The 22,391-nt window shown below is 38.6% G+C and overlaps 1 protein-coding gene across 6 annotated transcripts in view; it reads right to left on the minus strand.

Annotated features, from left to right (window-relative positions):
• mgat4c (mgat4 family member C) overlaps window positions 1-22,391 on the minus strand; it is a 138,184-nt gene that overhangs the window by 23,975 nt on the left and 91,818 nt on the right. Inside the window, exon 5 of one of the 6 annotated variants that reach the window (XR_010331196.1) lies at window positions 18,042-19,691. The exons of the other annotated variants lie outside the window; for them this stretch is intronic. The gene's annotated coding sequence lies outside the window, so the exon portion shown is untranslated. Of the gene's footprint in view, window positions 1-18,041; window positions 19,692-22,391 lie in introns of those variants that run through there. 6 annotated transcript variants of the gene reach the window in all.

The raw sequence follows: 22,391 nt of genomic DNA on the forward strand, positions 1-22,391 counted from the left end.
TGAAACATTGTTCTTCCTTGATAAAGCCTTGCAAGTGCCACGAGGGGATGTGTAGGAGGAGGGAGCGCTACTCCCACACTCGGCTGCTCCCCCTCCCTGCCACCTCCCAAAACCTAGGAGGTCTTCAGGTCCATAGACTAAAGGGACTTCACTTACAAATCACAGCTGTGGTTGATTTTGTTATCAGCCCAAGTGCTATTTTATGAAATGTTTAGATATGTTATAATGGCATATGCGATATTCATAGGCACAAACCCTGATTAGACTGGCTCCTCCAAACATTACATTTTGTTTCTGTCTGATGTTGACGTTTGTCCTTCCACCTCTGAAAGAAGAATATACTGCAATGTCTTTTTGACAATATAAAGCCTTTTTGTCTTTGTGTTCTAGTCATGGTGCAAGCATCACACACGTATTTCTGCTTTCAGAAAAAAAACCTGTAATTGAATTTCATTTTGTACCCATCCTCAAAAATCATTTCAACAATATAACACAAATATTTGTATATATACAAAATTCTCATTATAAAATTATTGACAGAGAGCATTGCAGTTGGTCTGAATAGGGATCCAAGTCTGGACACATAACATTATCAGCTGGCTTTGCTGTTAAAAATGCCAGATTTCTGGGTTATGAGACATTGTGAATCCCCTAGGCCACCCCAACACATGGCTCAATCTGCCGAAAGGACAAACAGTTTCTGTGTGATGAATAACCATGAATCAGTGGCAGTTGTCAAATCCGATAATGGCTCAACTTTTTTTTAGTGTAATCACAAGCTACAGACATGATTCCAGTTTAATTCAATAGTTTCCTTTCTGAATCAAAAATAATTTGAATTTATAGAAAAAAATAGCACATCTCATAATCATATTTATTTAGGTCTCTCTTGAAAAAGAGATCTTTTTTTATCTCAGTGAGAATTCCGGGTTAAACAAAGGATAAAATAAATAAATTTAGCAGAGCGTATGAATTACATTATGTGTGATGTGACAGATTTGGCATTTGAAACGTAAATGTTCTAGCAAGACAACAGGGGTCATGAGTACAGAAAGTTCTAGCACTGTCCAATATATCTTTTTCAGTGGCAAGCTTGGCTGTGCTAAAGGCCAATATGATGAGCCACCTTCACTTCTCCCCCAAATCCACACAGCGGGTGGCCAGAAATGCCACATCGTGCTTGGCAGTTTTTCCAGGAATAAAAACAATAAAAAAACTAACAGAAAAAAGTTGTCACTATAAATAAGAGAATATGCAGAGTATATTTACAGATACAGACCATCTTTTAATGTCATACATTGATGCACACAATATACTGGAATCATGTTCAGTTCTGCAGTGTAAACTTTGGGGGGGGGGGGGGAGAGAAAAATTAAAGGAATTTCAGAGTTCATGTATGAGCATCTCAGACACTGCAGATACAATAAACTTCTTTCAGACTTTCAGTAAACAAATGTTGCACCAGTTGAGGATTTACTGACCTAAGATACGTTGCCAGAAAAAAAACAACAATTTTGAAACATCAGATTTTATTTCACTTATGCTGTCAAAAGCTTGACATCACTTTTGATGTCAACTGCCCAAAGTATATTACTTACACTGCATTTCTGAGAGTAAAGTAGCAGGCCCTACCTTACCATAGGTGGGCCATATGCAGCACAAATTACAAAAGGCCCTCGTGGCATGTCCAGCTAGAGCACTAGCCCTTGTTGCCGTGATGTTAAGTGGCAATTCATCCCTTTTTTGCATGACCTCTTTGCCATTGACAATGGGAATCAGATAAAATGTCATTTCACACTTAGGTAATTGAATTGTTTAAGCATGTTCCCTTTGACATCTGTGGTAATTCATTTTCTTCTCCGCGTAAATCCCTCAGATTTAAAATTCTATTTAGACCTAGGCTCTGGGAAGGCCTGGAAACGACCATTGATTCAGTTTTTTTCGACCCTTGTGCGTTTCAGGATGGCTTTGCAGCTCCTTCACCACACTGGCACACAGAGAAGTTGGAATAGACAGCGTACACGTCTTCGTTTAATCCTCCTCTTATAAAACCCATGACTGTCATCTCTTTTGAAAATAACCCAATTAAAAACCTGTAGATGTCTTGGAGCTGACTAGCATGCATAAAATTGCACTGAAACATTGCTGTGTGTTCCACATGGAGCTCTACAGCAGGGTAGCCAGAAAACCTAACAACTGATATTCTATTATTGATATTGAGGCACTCAGATTAAAGTATTTCTGATTCTAATGTGAAAGTGAGTGTAGAATGGTTCCAGATTTATAATAACAGATAAGTGACACATTTCTGTTTACCTTGCCACATTGCAGGCTGTGTGAAACCAGGTACAAACACCTTACATAGGAATATGAGTTACAAATTGTATAACAAATTGTTTACATGAACTAATATATGTTTCTTTTGTGATATGTCAATGACAATTCATTTAGAAGGAAAACACTTTTTGTAATCAGACATTAAATGAAGCTGGTCAAAATACACATACTGAAATGTCATGTGGAATCCTGTGTCTGTGAACACATATGGCAACAGAAGCAAGAACAATAAGCCAATGTTCCAATGAGTGTGGTAATTATTTTAAGCTAGTCAGCTATATGCATGTGAAAATTCCATGACTTCAGAAGACTCTGAAAAGGAAGAATAGAACTACATCTTTCCTGAATTCCTTTCCTTTTCAAAATAAACACATCAATTTCAGTATGAGACGAGTCCCAAAATACACGGTCCAGTTGCAAACAATGACATGTGCACCACCTCAGCTACAAGGTCTAAACCAAGAAGCTGTGTCAGGAGAAAGAAAAATGTGAATGGGAGCTTTGGATGTTGTAAGCAATTACTTTTTGGCAGAATTTGTTACTCAGCCGGTGAGAGAGAAATCAATTCAGGGTCTGGTTTTGTGTCAAATTCCTGATGGAATTTGCAATTGAGCCATGCAAGACAAGTAACCGTGACACTTTTCATGTGTTTTTGAAAGACCACCTCCTCCGCAAGAATTTTTGACTTCAAAAACTTTAACAAGGAGTTCAGGAAAGTGAAGAGGGCTATTATTAATGCAGAGTTTATATTCATTCCACTGTGAATAAATATAGGTTAAAAATAAGAATAGCTCTTTGAAATGCAAATGGTCCAAGATACAAAAAATAATCCTAAATGTAATTTTCTATTTACCAGTAGAAGAAAAGCTAAGTAAGACATTAAGAATATTGAAAATAAGGAAAGAGCTCTGCTTTATAATAATAAAATTTCTGATGATACCCAATACAGTTAATTCACTGAGTGTTTTACCAGATAATAGGTATTCCTGTAAGTACAGAAAATGCACATTTCTGAAAGCTAGTGTAACCTCTCTGTTGTCACTGTTAGCCAGTGAACTAATGTTCTGTACAAAATAATAGTGGCTATTAACTTGGTTGATGGTTGATTACTAGAACGTGAATGGTGAGTGACAAAAACAACACCCTTAATAAAGGTAGATACCTGACATTATAATCTGCCTCTTTGCAGTTTGAATAGTAAATATATTACACAAAAGTCTCATACAAAATGAAGTAGATAAAGAGTACTTCTCTGACAACTAAGCAATTAAGATACATGTAGTAGTGTCAAAACCATCCTCTCCAATGACACTCAGTGGTATGATACACACAGGGCTGAACTAAATCCAAGTTATTTGCTCTCTCTGAATTATGGTACCATTAAACAGATGCTTTGGATGCTTTTCCTTTTCTATTTCTTCTAAATGTGCAATTACAGCTTTAAACAGTGCATAGAAAACCTAAAAAGATTTGAATACACTGAAAACCAGAACTGCTGTACATTGCACAAAAACACTGCCTAATGATCAGTTCTAATTCAATAAAAATGCTTAAGGGGTCGGCCTTCTTTAGGGAAAGTACTACTGAATTAAAAAAAGAAAATTTCCAGATCTATTCAATGCTGTATTAACAGAAAGTTACTTTTTTCCCTTGAGATGGTTAGTAGTTTTTAGGTAATCCAAGGGATCAATTTAATGCAATATGGCTGGGAACAGTGAGAATGTCCACATGGCATTGTAGAATCCTTTGAAATCCATTAGAAAGGTATGTTAGCAGGTATCAGTGTTTCAACACTTCATATACCCTAACCAGCAATGCATCAGTGAAAAACATTGCCTTTAGGGACATTGCAGAACTGCAATCTTTAACTAAGATGGACAGACTCCATCCAGAGACTCTCAGGCTTTGGGTGATGTCATATCTTTGGATCAAAGTCAAAACAGGCCCCATTGGAACCATTTAAATTTAAATTCTAACTTATTATTGCTTTCACTGCGCCTTCAAATGTATGAAAGGCACAGAAGATGTGGGATGGAGAGAGCCTAACAAACAGCCAATAGCTGCTTTGTCTGAGTTGTGGACCCGAACATTCTCTTCAGCAGAGAGGGGTTCGGGAGCCAAGGGAAGATAAGACCCAGTCTTCCCTGCTGGCCAAGTGAGATGATGAGAAATGCGGGGATCCATGGAGTCTGCTCGACGCAGGTGGCCGGCCCTAATGAATGTAAGGAGTTATCAGGAGAGAGCAGCTCCACACCCTTCAGAGGCCATCCGCAGGCCAAGCCATGGAAACGAATGAAACGACGAGCGGGGAGCCGAACAGGGTATTTTAATGGACACGATGTGTTTGTTTCCCTCTCAGTGCACACACTGCCAGTTTGGAAATGACTAAACATGAGCCTCTGGTGTAAAAGCACATCCATGGGGCACAGATGGCTCGGTGGAACAGCAACCTTTAAATAAAGTGGCAAGACGATCTTCTGCATAGTTGGCCACTGTTTTAAAGGCTACCCAGATAACGCAAAGTAATTCTTTGTATTTGACAATATTTTGTATGTCATACCATCTGTCAGGGAAGTGAGAATCTATTTAAAATGACATTTTCTGAATCCAGCAGTTTTAACAGATTACACCCTTGTTATTTTTCAGCAATCTGAGGAATGTTAATGGGAGCAGGATAAACGCACACCCCGTCCTTGTCTGCTGTCCAGGTCACAATAATTTTATAGTGTTTATTTCAATTTAATGGTTATAATTGGGTTAAAAATTTGACAGAAATATTTAGAAGATAACAAGCCCTGATCCAAAAGCTGAAAAATTTGCTTAACTAAGATGACCTTAGGATGTTGGAGGTAGGGCAAAGCACTATCATAGCATTATCAAAACAATAATTGGTTTAGCCTCTTTCTGAAGAGCCCAAACATGAATATGTTAGGAGGTAATTCAGCTCTGCTATTGCCTACTTCTGCCTAGTTGGCTTTGCAGAGGTTAGGTCTGAATAGTGTTCACTGTGTGAACTAAACTGTGTTCTTGGCTAGATATAGCTGTACAAAATAAGTATTGTACCTTACTGAACCTGTGTTTAGCAGTTGTGTATGACCATGAAATGCACTTTTTGTACGTCGCTTTGGATAAAAGCGTCTGCCAAATAAATGTAATGTAATGTAATGAATACCTCAAGATAGAAATTTACTCCTGCATTGAACGGAAGGTGATGGTTGTAGACAATAACTCTTCAGTCCAGCCAGTAGTGTAATCTCTACCTTCAGGCAAAATATTATCCATATGACAAGCTCAGGCATACTGCCTCCATTATCTACATAAGACTTTCAATTGATGGTTTCATTTGAATGCCGCAAAATGCTGAAACAGGAAGCCATGATTCTCATGGTATTCTGTGGCCACGCTGGGCACTGACCCCATAAATAGCTTTGCGTTCTGGTGTTTCTTCAGAAGTGGTTAAACTCTCCAGGAGTGGAGACACCATGACACCAAAGATTTGTATGCATAGATATGGGCCTCAGCATGGCTTTTAATTGCCTAAGGGCATTCCCTTTGATGCCTGTGGAGGGGAGAGAGAGAAAAAGGCAACATTCGTATGCTCAGATGAACTAGATTGGCCTCTTAATGACAACGCAATATTGTGTGCACTGTGAACAAGTTTGTCATATGAAATTACAGTATCTCTCTCTCAAAAGCAGTAATCTAAAAACTAGATATTAAACACGTCTATAGAAGCGCATGTGCACGCATGAGCACATGCACGCACATGCATGCACGCGCGCACACACACACGTTTTTATGTACTTAGTTTTATAATTGAATTAGAATTTAATTTAATTGTTATAATTTATAATGTATGTTATTTATAGTCTTCTGAATAATCACATCTATATTGCGATTGCAGAAGTACCAAATATAAACTGATGATTACTCTAAGCTTGGCCAATTGTAAGACAAACACTTTCCAGATTATTACACTGTGCTTCGACCTTGGGTTAATTAATAGCACTGCAAATGTTGATGTTAATGCATATTAATGAGAACAAATGACCGCATAGTGAAGATGTTCCTGACGGAATTGCAGCAGTGGAGGATACTGAAAGAGCATTTGATGAGCTGAAAACTGAGCAAATATCAATGAAGAAGAAGAATAACAAGAAAAAGCCTCTGCAAACTGGATAACTGCACAGTAACAATGGAGCTATGGTTAATGCACTATCATTTGCCTGATGTATAGAAACTCAAATCAAGCCAGCAAGAGACTAAAGTAATAAAATAAATTCAACATTATGAACGAAAGGACATAAAAAAGCATATCACAAATGACAAAAATATACAGTAGAACCTCAAAGATACAGACTTCGAGTTATGGACTGACTAGCTAACGAAGCAGGGTATGAACCCAGAAGCATAAGCAACTTCCAGGTTTAACCTAACTGTCAATGTAGCAAGCATTTTGAGTTCTGAATAACCTTCACTCCCAAAGTGTTAATATCTCTGAGATTGCCTTGTAATTTAATTTTTAAATAATAATAATAAAACCTTAATATAACAAATACATTTTTCTATACACAAACAGAAAAAGTCACAGAATATAATGCAGCTTAATCTATTTTCATGGCCTCCAAGGCAGAGCTCATGATAATTTGCTAATGAATAATTCATAAAATTCTCTAAGTTTGACATTACAGTCTTAAGTAAATGGTGCCGTTGATGGCTGAGGAGAATTAGGTCAAGCAGCATCTCACACTATGGGGAAATAGTACCCAGTACCACCCCACATTCAAACCGGCAAACCATTAATCAAACTACTGAACCAGTATGCACTGATGATTTTATGATTAAGAATGTGTTGGGTCTCATTCAGGGCTGGGTTGGTTGGCTGCATTATAGCTTTGCCTGGATTTAATGTCCTCGCAAGACTTCATTTATTTTCATTATATCAAAATTGTATTGCAGTTATTTGCCCGCATTGTATGTCAGGGAAATATTGCGGTAGGTGCATTAATGGGAAATAGAACAAATGAAGATAAATGCACAGCTCATAAATAGGTAAAGTGACACACACACGTTCTATATATAGAGGCAACGCATCAAAACCCTAAACCACTGTACACACACACACGTACTATATATATATATATATATATATATATATATAATGTGCATATATCAATCATATATATATATATATAAATTATACACAAATTATATTGTTCTGCTTTTATGAAGCAGTCATAATACCTCAATTTTAAATCCCTCCTTAGCACATACAATGATTTACAAAGGTTGACATAACGCATGTAAAATGCTACTCTCAAATGCCACATAACACAGTATGTCACTTTACTTTAGGTCAAGTCCCAGCACAAATGCTTGTGAAATATTTATAAAGACGCTTGAGTTTGTTAATGAATACATTACAGACTGTGTGCTTAAGGCAGGTTTTAGGATATGGATACAACATGTACAGTGTGGCAGTTCTCTCTGCTGATTTGAAGCAAACATTTATATTAAAAAAGTGTAATATATTTTGAAAAATGTTTAAAGTAGTAAGATACGTACAAGTCACGGTCAGGTTCAAATTTGAAGAGAGACAGGGGGAAAATGAAGAGATACACAAGATCAAGATCCTAAATTCATGCTGAGGAACAATTGGATGCATCTCTTTATAATTTTAATTTAAAATATGCAGTGGACTATGCAGCAAAGATAAGAATTGCCATTCTTGTTTTCCTCTGTTCATCTGTTCAGATGAACACGGCGGTTTTACATTCCACTTAATATTCTTTTTTATGCAGACCGCACATGAATATGCAAAAGAGATGGTGTACTCTTTCATTGGAAGTGCATATCATAAGCGGGGAACATTCTCAGCAGGATATTAAAATCTCATATCAATATTTGCAAAAGGCTTCCTGCCCGTCGAAAACCTAAGCCAGGGGTTGACTTAGTTGTGAGTCCTCAGCATACATTATTGATGAGCAATCGATCAGTCCAGGCTCAGGAGTTGTCTCTACTAAGCTCTGACCGTTTTTTTGTGTTTAGCCACTCACTCATCACGCAGACTTCATCTTTCACATGATACATTCAAGAATATTCCTTACAAAAGGACAAATAAACAAGCCCTACACTGGCATTTCCATTTGAGGGATGATTTGAGCATGCTGTCCAAACTGTCTTGGGCTTGTGGGGTGCTTTTTGTGTGACTTGAGTAGTAACGGGGAACTCTGTCATCACCATTGCTCAGAACTAAATCTTAACTGATAAAATAAACACTGAGGGGAACAAAATGCATTTGCTCTGTAGCAAATACGTATTAGTCCCCGTATGAGCACTGCACATGTAATGGCATGCTGGCTCGTGAGTATCAAATTTATATACCAGACCAAACAACAAATATTTGTAATTATATATAAAAAAAAAAAAACAGATTCCAACACAAAACCAGTTTCTTACCATTGGTACCGTTGCTCACTGTTCTCATATGCAATACGTTCACTGTGATCTAAGCCATCTTGTTTTCAAACAGTACTGTGGATTATGCTGTCAGTTAGTGCACTTAATAGTGCCAAGCATCCTCATTTGAGTACAGCAGTTGCAAGTTAAGAGAAATACTGTATAGAGCTCAGGGAAGGCAAAATTGTATATCCTTATATAAAAGACCACAGGGTGTCAGGAGGATGGAGTACAATATTCAAACATATGCACATAATGTGCATAAACATGTGTGCATTATAACCTGAAACACAGGCCTGTATTCAATAAACATTTGTCCTTAACTTCGGCTTACAAGTAAACACGTTACACTTTTTCTCCACAACTGCAATATGAACTGCTCAAATAGTGTTTCTCAGCAAATTTGCATTTAATTATAAGTCAAAGTAAAGGACAAATGTTGCCTGAAACCAGAGACCACAGTCTTTCAAATATATAATGCAGTGAGTAAAACAAATGAGTTCATTTTAAACCCATTTTCAACGGGAGACAAATAAATCTCAGCTGTAATTTGATTGCGATTGAAACTGTTGTGACAGTGGTCATGGAATAGCTGTGATGACAAGAGTTTTGTTCAGTTTAGTCAAAGCCAACTGGAGCTATATTTCAGAATGCTAGGTAGGAGCTGGGGAGACTCCACAAACACAATTTTCATTGCACTGTTTACACTGTTATACTTTGCCCATGACAAATAAAAGTAGAAATGAATTGAGCTGGGAACATTGACGTCATGAAGCACTCAAAACAACTGTTTTTCTTTTTGATACCTCTTAATTATTTCTCCAAAAATATATGATGCCAGTGTTCAAACACTTTATGTGTGATGGCTCAGAGCTTCAAAAATGGCAAAGTAAATTTGGAATGTAGAAAACTTGAACTAGGCTCATTATAGCTAAAATTCACTTGGGGGTTACTCATAAAATGTACCATCCCTGTTCCCAAGGCAACAGGGGCTGACAACATCCTTTTAGAGAACTTTCAAGTTCATAAATATTGGTTGCCAAGCTTTTAAATGGTTATTGTGACCTGGGGTCTATTTTGGTGAAAACGGTAGTGCACACTAGCCTGGGAGCCAGTGGAATTGTTATATTCTGTGCAAATTCATTATTTTTTGCCTTCACCTAGCTAGTAGTTGCAACATTGGTTGGGTGGTGGAATAGGAGTCAATAATAGCATTCAGTGCTGTTCAAGTTTGGTGCTGAATCATTTAGCTTTTTTGGCACTCTTACCAATGAATACAAATGAAGCTTATGGTCAAACAAGTGATATAAATATATCAATGCTCATTGTTGCAACCTCTGCTATCACTTCAGGAGACAGGCATGTGTCTGAAGCACACAATACCAGGCTACACTTCTTATCCTTGCCAAAGGAGCCCTCCCAGAGTTCTCAAAACCTTGACAAAAACCTGGTTTTGAGAACTTACCTAGTTTCGAGAACTTTGGGAGGGTTCGGTTGGCAAGGATAAGAAGTAGTGCTTGGCATTGTGTGCTTCAGAGCAATGTGACAAATAAGGCTGGGAATAAAAACCCACTTTCCCCTTACGTCCCAAAGGCGTTCTGAGACGTGTTTGGGATGATTTCTGTTCATCCCAAACACATTCTTTATCGCCCCCCCCCAGGAAGCCAGCACACCACCAGTAACAAACTATAAATAAAAAAATAAAATAAAAAATAAAAGGCAGAAATTGTAAAACACATCCATAGTGCTAAACAAATTACAGCTTGGATTCACTTAATGTTAGTCCTTAAATTTGACTAATAAACAAATACAGATGATAGCATTTTCCTTTGCATACCCAGTTTGCAAAGCTCATTTTGGTCGGTTGAAGATTGGTTTTGTCTTTAATCGCCATTTCTGGCACCCCTGCTGAAATTGAGTCATGCTGCATGTTTCAGTGCTGGATGGAAGAACATGTCTGGGATGCTGCAGTGGATAGAGGCAGCGGCAGACTTCAGCTTGCTGCTCTGTGTCCCTGTTTGATTTTCATGACAGACGCAGGCAGAGGTGCAGGAGAGGAGTGCGGAGAATACAAACCAACCCTCATAAGCACAGCACCCGCTCAGTATGGGCTTCAGATGAATTTATGGGCCATGCCACAGCAACATGATGGACTCAATCCTCCCATCTGGCCCATACTGTCCTCATCAGGACACCATGTACTCAGAAAATAGGGGTCAAATGATGATTTGAACAATTAACACTTGTAAGAATGGATATTCCATTCGGACAAGTGCACAATTCCGTGTTCAATATCCCTTTCCAGGTAACCTGCTCTACTATACCAAACTTCATCTTAACACATCCTCAAAATATAAACCTATTAAAATCCTGTTATATTACTACCTAGTGCCATCTGTTCCGTTGTCAATATTATATCTAAACTGCAATGGATGAGTATTGATGGACTGCATAATGAATTATGATATGACCTGAAAGAAAGTAAGGAGGTGCAATTATCCAGTGTCACAGAAATGAAATAATCTCCAGTTCAACTGGAAATGACACATAGCGGACATTTTATCACAAAGCTATAAATAATAGATCAAACGGCCATGTGCAAAGCCAGTATATGCTGTTTGATATGAACTCTAAATAGAAAAAATGGATGTTACATTTCTCATTGAAGTAAAAACGAAGATTAACACAAGTCATTACCTTCAATAATCAGAAATGCTTTTGAAATTAGTATTATGGGAAGAGACTTTTGTGAGACAATATAAACAGTAGTATAGTGCTGACAACAGAAAATGCAGTGGTACTGTAGGTTCATTAACTGCAGGTTTATTAAAACCAAATTTCTTATTTATTGCAAATATTACAACTGGCACCGTGAAGGGGAGTCAGTCCGTTTCTGCAGGCCACAGATCCATTTGGCATGGAGTCACACTTGTAATCCAAACACAATTAACACCCAAAAAACAATTTAATTGGATTTCCAGAATTAGCTCCCCATATGCTGGCACTCAGCTACTTGCAGTGGACAAGGAATACAGAGGGCACTCACACACACGCACACACACACACTAGTGTCAATTGTAAATGTGACAATAAAAACCTGAAGTTTGAAAGACACACACACCCAGAACTAGGAGATTTCCCCACAACCACACACATACACACACAAAAACATGCAAATGCACATAAACACCCACAAACAACTGGATATGTACTGTAGTTCGCAATTACCTGAATTATGCTGAAGTCCTCTGCGCCCCATGTCTGCTCTGTCATAGTCACCAGACTCTAATCCTGCCCCCCCGCCACAGAGAGGCATACACTCTTTTCATCTCCTTCCACTGCTCAACCTGTCAGTCCACTGCCTCCCGAGGGCCCTTTCCCTGGAAAAGCTAATTTTCTTTCCCCACCCTTCGCTTTATAAGCGTCACTTCAGTTTAGACTTCACCACAGCCTGGAACCGACCAACAATCTCCCAAAGAGACACTGAGTTCTGCGGACCTTGCCCTCTCATTACTGCCATGGGACAGCCTTCGAAAAACAAACAGCCTGGCTAAAACCCACTTTGCCATGGCTAACACGTGTCCAGTCATGTACAGAATACTTCAGCCACATCAGACTTAGCCTTTGGCTCCTTCATACAGTTTGATGCAGCTGCAGTGCATCAGATGTCTGATATGCATTTGCCTTTTTATTGCTGTTTTCAATCTCTGTATTGATTCGTTTAAATCATCATCAAATATGTCAAGCATCCTTTGAACTGAATTAGATAAGTGTGAAAGGTATAGTAAAATGTCATTGACATACAGAGAGATATTATGAGAGATTACTGTGCCTTTGTTACAAATGGGATACAGTTTCTTTCATCTAATAGCCTGTTCCAGAGGTTCCAAAGGAAAGGCCAAGACAGAGGGCAGCCTTAATGAGTGACTCTGTGAAGGTAGGGGGACCAGACCTCCCAATTAAATCAGGACAGTCCCAATTTATAAGCATTTGATGAACCTGATGAAGGTACTGCCAGGACGCAGTTTGTCCTGATAGCGAGAGTAAGTGTACCCCAAGTGTATCCCTCCTCAGCCCAAGTGCATCCCCTGTCACCTGGTCACCCTATCTGAAGCTGAGTTGGACATATTGTTCAAGGACAAACTAATAGGGTCAATCAAAAAAAAAACTGAACACTTGCCTGCATCTAGTAAGAAAATGGTACAAAAAGCTACATTCTGGTGGGCTCAATTAAGTACATGAAAATTCTTACCCAGATCGCTGCGACACATTTTTCCAATAAGGAAGGATTCTTTCATTTCTGTGCTAATGGCTACCTGGTTAAGGCAAGGCCAGGCTCCTCTCTGCATACAAAATGCTACACTGACTGTTGGATTGCTTTTATATTATTTTAAAAAAATAAAAAATTATTGATTTAATATCATTTATATGAATTTTCTGCATTATAAAAAAATAATAACTGAAAAATAAATAAATCAATCAATAAATAAATGGCCACTGTGACATGCACTGGCTGGGAACAGATTGAAAAGATGCATGAGTGCGCATGATGCAGCGGGTGCATGACACTCTTGGATTTAAGGCTGAGAGCTGCAGAGAAATGAAACCTGAGCCTGACAGTCCCAAGCTGTCAGACACACTGCCACACTAATGAGAGGGACACTCTTTCCCCTCAATCAGAAGAATGCAGCTAACAGAACTCAGAGATGCCATTCCTTCTCACCCGCTGTCCAGTCAATTTTCATTTCGTCCTGTCAACGGAAATGCACCAATTAAAAAACAAAAAAAGACCAAATAAATTCAAAATTGTAAGGAAACGACTTGTCTGCATGTGCATAGGCCTACAGTATATATCATTATTTAATACCAGCACGAGTCAGTTCAGGTCTCCCAGGGATATTAATGTTTTTACAGTACACTCTTTGTCCTCCTTTCCTCTGACATCATCATACACTTAAAGCTTACATTGTATGCTGAAGCTAAAAGCTTAGCGTGCGTATGAACAATGATGGAGTCTAGTCAGGCACAGCACCTCAGGCATCTCTGGAATTAGTTTGCCCACAGCATTATCTTCCCCCTTAAGCATGTGGATTAATTAGCACACCCCCGCTTTCCTGCTGGCTCTCATAATTCAGCTCAGATACACCTGGGTTCATAACATAACCTGATCTCCTGTAGGCTTCAGGGCTTCCAATATCGCCGTCCCTACACGGTCTTGTGAACAATATTACAAACACGAGGATAGGTTCCTGTACGTTTCACCGGCTGAAGAGCATCCACACACCTCAGTTGTGACATTAAATCAGTGCTGCAATTATAGGGGGAGCATTACAGGCTGGAGTGCATTCTCTCAGTCACCAGCCCAGTATTGATGAATTGGGTGAACGCCGCGTGTGATTTCTGCATGGAAGTGGAGATGGCTCTAGGCTATGCATTATGAGCAGGTCGCAGCTTAGCTATCTTGCTATCATGTACCGCGGAGTCTTACATTATTGATTCATTGAGCCCATTCCCAGGAGAATCACAACTCCCAGAGACCATGAGACCGAAAAATAACACATAACATATGAGCACCACACTTTAGCCAGTTATCATAAATATTGTTTTCCTCTTGAAGATTTTTGTGGTTCTGTGAAAATGAAAGTAAACAGTATCCATGTAACTGATCTTGATTTCCTGTGTGCTTGGAATGTCATCCTGGTGTTTTGTTCTCCTTTGCACCTTATTGACCATAAACTATTTTTAATTTAATTTCATTCCATTAAATAATGACCAACAGATATCCTCTTTGCAGTATTGTAGAAAAGAAATTCAGGTGGCTTTTGAATGACGTTTTACTGATAAGGCTGCTCACAGTAAAGAGTTAAATCAGGTTGCCAGATGAGACCTCCCTGTCTGGTGCGCCGTACTGTCACAGATCATCAGAGCCACTATAGAAACTGTAAGTCCCTGGCTCTGTGATGCTACATCACTGGCTGCACACTAATAAGAAGATCTTATTAATTCTTCAAAGTTGCCAACCTTCCTTTCTCCCTGGACTCATTTTGGTGCATTTAAGGACTGTAAGAGACCAGCCTGCCTCTCCCACACACACACACACACACACACACACACACACACACGTGCATACAGTATGTACAAACATACTATATAGGTAACTATCTATGCTAAACTATGGGCTATTCTTTAGAATATAAATAAAATCAACACTATTAGTATCAACACTATTACAAATGTATTTAGTTTCTTTAAAAAAATGAAAATAATATTAACAATTGTTTTGTCTTTTTGGACAAAAAAAGTGTGTGAGAGCATGTGAAGTTAAAAGTTAGAGGTTATTCTTACAGAGAATACATTGATGACAATAGGGATGAATAAATTTAAGATTAAATTAGACTGGAGCATAGAGAGGTGTGATGCACAACGGTACTTTTAGCATTTTGCAATCATTTTGTGGATTCTTGAAAGACTACAACTCACTCTGACCATAAGACATTTTCACCACATTTATGGCCTGTTAAATTAGGCAACCTGAGAAACTTCCAAGGATTCAACATTTGGCCTAGTTGCTCAAAATTTTGCACAGCCAGACCAAAGATTTTTCATTTTATTGTGTATTTTAGCTCGTTTTGCAATGACTTGAGCTGGCATTCACTGCCCCCCACAGGGTCTTCCGACAGCTTATTATAATGTCAGCATTACTGTGACAGTTCTTTTTGAAATGATAATTGTGTTTCTGTATGAGAGGCTCACACCCCTTTATATCTCAGGGGACAGAACAAGCCCATCCTGGAAGAATGGCTGTCTGACTGGAGTGCAAAAAAAAAAGTTTCTTCCATAAACTGGGTTAACCTGCATGCATAAAAAGAAAATATCTGATGTGCAGCACAGTCATTTCTTTCGACCTCGATTTCAGCTGATGTTTATGTTAAAAATGCCATCTCCTTTTTGATTCCATCATATCTACAACGGAAATGGGATTTGTGTGTGCGTGTGTGCGTTGGAAATCAAGAAACTTTTGGTTTGTGAAACTGTTTCTGAGAGAAAGAGAGAGACCAGTAAGCCTGACATTGGTATAGAATCCTATATGAATTATCATAGGTATCTGTGCAGGCAAGCACACCATAAGGATTTCACTTTCTTTTCATGCTATGTAGATCCTTAATAGTTGAAAAATGTTTGATTGTATTTTTTAGATATAAAATACACAATGACCTTTATTCCATTTGCTACACGGAAGGACAGACGGAAGAGAAAATGGACGGACAAACACACACACACACATACACACACAAAGAGTCAGGTTCTATCTATTTGAGTGTGGATGCAGGATCAGTTTAGGTCAAGTGTATGTCATTGCCATATTGTACATTATTTCCCCGAGAATGCATGGAATTCAGAAGCATCAAAGCACTTTCATCATGATTTCTAAAGCGGGCTCTTTCATGTGATGATTTGATTTAAGTTGTATTATTATTATCCTTCAAACTAGTGAAACCCACAATTAAAATGCACATAATTTAACTATGAATCACTTAATTGGCAAATTCATGGTTATTAAGATTCCTGCTTCATTATTTCTCAAGAGGTTTTTATATTCCTCTAGGGCGGCCATGTCAGTTCTTCATTAATGAATTAATTTCTCACAATAATTGAATTGAAAACAATATGGAATATACAGTGTCTAATGGTACCTTATGCCTTTTACCTCATTACATTAATTTCACCACGTGACTGAAGCTTACCGGTTTTGGTAATTATTTTCTCAGGAATAATCTCTCCTTTTTAAATAAAAACTCAATTTTGATGGAGAACTGCACAACATGATATCTTCATATTCACTCATTCTTCATTTTAGGCTACATATACATTTGCATTACTATGAAGCAATGGCTACACTACATTATGTGTTGCACTGTGCTTGTAATTCAAACTATTTCTTAGAATTAAACCAGGTTGAGTACCATATTCATGTTTATGGCATCAGTCATGTTTTTGGGTGGCCATTTTGTGCATGGGTAGTAAAGCAGCAATAGTGGATAAGACATTATAACCACCTTACCTGGCCTCAGTAATAATTCTGTCTGTCTGTTTTACTTCAGCCCTAGTATGAGCAACTCCAGTGGAATGGAACACTATCTAGGACATGTGCACATTTCTGTTAGCCATGCTGCTCACACAAGGCAGAGATCTGGAGAGGGGAATGAGAGGAAACAAAATAAATGAGAAAGGGGAAAAGAAAGACTACGGAGACACTTTCAGCTTCCCTGAATGAACCCCACAAATTTCTCATACCCCAGCAGATATATTCAGCACACTCTGCTTTTAACAAAGAAAGTACACGACATCATGGAGATTTAATGAAGGCAACTCTTCATGGCCTTCCAAAAGGTAATACATGGTGATTATGATATAATATGATAATAATTACATGCATGTGGTGTTGCATTTGTTACAGATTATACTCTAATGAGCAATAATTAACATTTTCATTATGAGAGAATAACTCGCAGAACTAAGTGCAACATACAGTTTTACAAGGATATTCAGGATGATCCACATGGTGTCAGTCTGGTTTACATTGCCCATTTGGCAGCTGACAGGCTTATGTTGATGAGGTCGCTGATCACCATCAGCCAATTATCTGGCCACAGAACTCAAAGGTGAGAGATATCTACCCTGCTCTCTTTTCAGCTTTGGCAAAAAAAGTGTGATTACACGCAGTCAGCCGTTAATGTGCCTCAGAACATCATACAGTGAGGGGTATGGATCTGTTTGAGAAGACAATCATGAAAGGATGGAAGTGAGCTCTTTGCCAAATGGCCAGGGGGTGCTGAGATCAATGAAGAATAAGAATTGCTGACAGCTCTAATGACACATCACCTCATCCCTCCTTGCTGAAAATAAACTTGAGACAACAGGAGAACAAGGCTGTAATGCTGAATGTCTGATCGCTTTGAGGTTCGGCACAATCAGACACAATGCTAGAATGGTGTAAAAAATACTAGTTTAAGGGGTGAGTACTAAAAATATGGAAAATATATTGTTTAGATAAAATTACGCATCTATAGAGGGTACGGTACTGGCTGTTGTTGGGGCTGTTGAGGAATGATGCTTGCAGGACATAGGACTTGGAAGTGGACTCAGGGTGATGAAATGTTTTTATGCTTACATCTATGGCACAAGACCAATAGCTGTGAGAAACATCAGCTTCATCAGGTAATGTCGAACAAATCAAGCAAAAATGGGTTTTTGCAACTTTATTGGGCACTGTACATATGCAAGGGCTAAGAGCTATGACAAAATATGATCAATGATCAATAAGAGTGTCAAATCTGGGAGAATGGGGGGATGCAGGGAAGAACTATGAGAAAAAGAAAAAAATCAGGCCCAAAGAAGGCTTTCATCCATACCAATGCCAAGGACAAATTGGGTTTCCCTTGAACTGGTTCATTAATCCTCCCAACATGTGTAATCGGTTTTCTATTACATGACTGAGCGACTGATAAGTCCCGCCTCTGCCTGCAATCAAAGGAAAAATGATTCCACCTAAAATATGTTAAGCCTCAGAAGTAGGTGTTGTGGAAGTGCATGTGAGGCGGGCAAACAGACTGAGCAAGTAAACCTCGTAAAATAACACAGGCATTGGGTTATCGCACATTCTCCGGCTGTGCAGTTGCCAGGCCTGCTCTCCATTGAAAGTCCTTCAAAGTTTCACGCAGGAAAAATGCAGGAGTTATGGGTCCCAGAGAAATTGAGGGGGGGTCTGGGCTTCCTCCCTCACATGTTCCACTCCAGCACAACAGTAAATGGGCTCTGCCATATCCATGGAGATATACTCATTCCCTCGACCTTTATTAGATGAGGGCCTCACTCAAGCACCCAGAGAAATCACACAGCGCTTTCCGTAATTACTTTTCAAGATAGAGGTGAGAAGGGACATTTGCATTAGATTAGGAAACCTGCAGTCAAGTCCTGGCAGACTTTGTGTGTGGTTTTAATGTCACTGTAATCTCTAAAGGTTAAGAACAGGGTCTATCAAGAATTAAAAAAAACAAAACATCATAACAGCAGTAGTGCTGATCATGAAATGTATGCCCTGAAAGGCAACAAAGAAGTATTGACTTCATCTTCCATATTTATCTTCAAATGGAACCGTATTTGTCTGTGTCAATGTCCCTGAGAATAATGAAACCTGGCAGTCTGTAATATTTAATTGTGTTTACAAAGCTAGTGTGTTTTATCTTTTTTTTACAACAAATGTACCCTGATTCCCAACTCACTGGAATAAGCACCTTGCAGAATAAGGGAAAACATTTTAATATGCTTAGTTAAAATCAGCCATTGGCAAGAAATACAATGAAATAAGCCAAGGCACTAAATTTCACCTATCATATTTGTGTAGCAAAATCAACACATATGATGAACCATTTTATAGCATATTGAAACAGCTCTGAGTAATTGTGGCAGCCAATAAATACTCCTACAATAGCCTCCAAGAATACAATGGAACAAGTGGGGCACCAAAGGCCCAAAGCATTTTGAAATCAGTTTTCCATGTTGTACATGTGTACACAGAAAATATAAAAGAAAAAAACCTGGATTTCGTGGCCCAATGAGCAACAGAATAGTGTGAGGCAACAGTGGCCATGTGACCTGAAGAACACACTTGGGTCCAAAGCTCTCTCACACTGTGACCACAACTGTCAAGATGGTGGTCTGAAATGTCTCTCAGCTTTCTTTGATCATCTGAAATTCGCAGCAGGAAATCAGCTCCAGCAGCACAGACAGAAAAAGTAAATGGTTTCATGTTTCTTTTTCTGTTCGTAATTGGTGCCTCTCCCAGTGCCATCCATACCCATGTATGGAGCACTGCAGCTGAAGACAATATACATCTGTGGACAGAAGGCTGATCAGAAAGCACTGCAGAAGAGAACTAGAGATCAGAGAAATAACATTCCATTCACTTATCACAACTGGTAGTCTGAGGGTGGTTGGTGCCTTATTGGAAGGAACTAATGCATTGACAAGCTAAGCTAATGTCCGACGTTTTTCCAATATTGTGGACTCCTAGTCATAGTTGACTAATGAACCTGTGAGTGTGGGTCCCTTTTCTGTACTTCTGGTGAGCAATGAGCCTTTATTTACAAAAGAGTCTTATATTAATCATGTTGATACAGTAAATATTAATCATATCAGGACTGTGTTGTTTACATTAATCTCACTGTAATATTTAACCAGGTATCTATCCGCAAATTAAATTTATCCCACTATATTGTAAACATTACTTATAATAGTGAAGATGAGGTTACGCAAACTGCTAATGGTAGCTATTTTGCTTATTGTAAAAAAAAATACTGTTCTAAATTTGCCCAAGTAAAATGAGAAGCGTTGCTCCGTTCAATAAAAGTGGGGCTATTATAAATCATGATAAAGGAGATGATCTGAGTGGACACCATTCGATCTGGTTTCTTAGGCCATTGCGAAAAATGTCTAATATTAGAATTTGGTCCAGTTTGGAAGCTGAAATTACCATGTGCCCAATTTTTTTCTAATTAGACTGAACTCTGAAATCTGTTAGAGATTTAATTGTGAACCTTTGAAGCTAGGATCAAAGCTGGATTTTCCAAAGACATACTGTAGGCTGTAAAATGTCTCTGAATTACTGTTTAGAATACACACTGGCTGAATCAGAAATATTCCTTTTAACCCTTATCATCATGCTACACATATCTTCACTTTCCAAGAAGCCTAAACTATACAGTATATCTGAAACCAATGCTTTCAATCACCAAATGCATAGAAAATCTCAGTTGTGTCAACAATATCATTAGCAGCTAGCTTGAATGTGCACACACTCAGTGGTACAAACTGCTTCCATGTATTTTTTTGGATTTCTCCAAAAATAAAAATAAATGAAAAAAAAAACAAATAAAACAATGCTAATATAACAAGCAATGAATGTATAGGCAAACGGATGTGATATCACCATTGAAATATGCTAATTTAATGTATGGCATCATCTAGCAGCTTCTTCCAACAAGAGACCTGTATGTAGCTCAGCAGTTACTTTCTCTGAGAAAGTAGGCCAAACAGCCCACAACATTTTACATGTCCTGTGCACATATAATGGATTTCCAGTCTAAATTTGAGCATCATATCCATATGTTTGTGCACTGTTTAAATTATACTATTACTATTATACTATACTATTTTAGCACTGTAACTGCACATTTGAGGACTGAGTTAATGATGAAAAAACATGATTATACCTATCAGAGTACATACTTCAATTTTATTTTCATACAATTACTAAAATAAATAACCGAATCACAGCGTAAAATCTGGATTACAGTTCATTTTGACACTGTTGATTACAATTAATTCTAAGCCCATACAGCCAGGAAAGCAGACCACAAAAAAGCCAAGGCAAGTCAAAACTAAAATTTCCTTCCTGTCCCACTAAGCCTAGAGACTGGTATTCGATCCTCTCCAAAGCACAAATGTCCTTATTTAAGTGCGTCACTTCCAGTTTGGCTGGTTCAACGCCACCATATAGACAGTGCACTGGCACACACATCTCTGAGTTGGGTCTGCGATGGAAAGCTCCAGCGGATTCCAATTCCTGACAACACCTCTTTGATTCGCCATTCAGTGAAGATAGCTGATCTCCGTTAATCTGCCAGTTTTCTTTACTTGCCTTGTGGACGGCATTGTGCTAAGCTTGTCGGCTTAGGGAGTGACGACATGCAAGACTGCTTTTTATCCTTGCTGATTGGGGAACTCTAACAGATGCAGGCCGGGAGGATTCTGACTGCAGGACAGAACAAGGTCACAGAGGTCCTTAACTGACAGCTCCATGCTGCGGTGTGATTTGGTATGAATGCGGAGCATAGATTTAGTGGTTGTTTCAGTGGGCACTGTGGAAGATTGGGCTAACCCCTCCCTTTGATTTGCTTCTGTGAATCCACCACTGAACCACAAGTCTTTGGTCCGGATTAACTTTATATGCTGATCTGCATTGATGCAGTGATGAGAATGGCTTTTCCTTCTCTTTCACATACTCACATGCATACGAAAACAATAATAAAAAACCTGCAGACAACCTAATCCTATAGAGGCTGGAATACACTCTGGACAGGTCGTCAATCTACTGCAGGGCACACACACCATACACACACTCATACCAAAGGGCAATTTAGAGTCTCCTAAGAGCCTACCTGCATGCCTTCGGACTGTGGGAAACTGGAGTGGAGGAAACCCACGCAGGCACAAGAACATGCAAAATATCTCACTGTTCTGATTTGGCATTAGAGAAGAGGGGCTGCACAGTCATGATTCAGTTTTACATACACTGTGGCTCAGATTAAATCTAAATTTGTCTTTAACTCTCAGTTTCATAGCAACATCCAGGTTTTCCCCAATAAAGGAAGTTTTATAAACTCAACTGTCAAAAAATTACCCAAAAAGTTGCATCTACACTTTATTTGTGAGCCAAAGTTCAATACAAATGTTGATTAAATCCAGGCTTGTCTGTTTGCCTCAAGGCAGAAACAGACACTTTCAAGTGAGACAAATAAAGAGACACTTTTGTT

The sequence above is a fragment of the Anguilla rostrata genome, chromosome 7 (genome assembly GCF_018555375.3).
Source record: "Anguilla rostrata isolate EN2019 chromosome 7, ASM1855537v3, whole genome shotgun sequence".
NCBI lineage: Eukaryota > Metazoa > Chordata > Actinopteri > Anguilliformes > Anguillidae > Anguilla > Anguilla rostrata.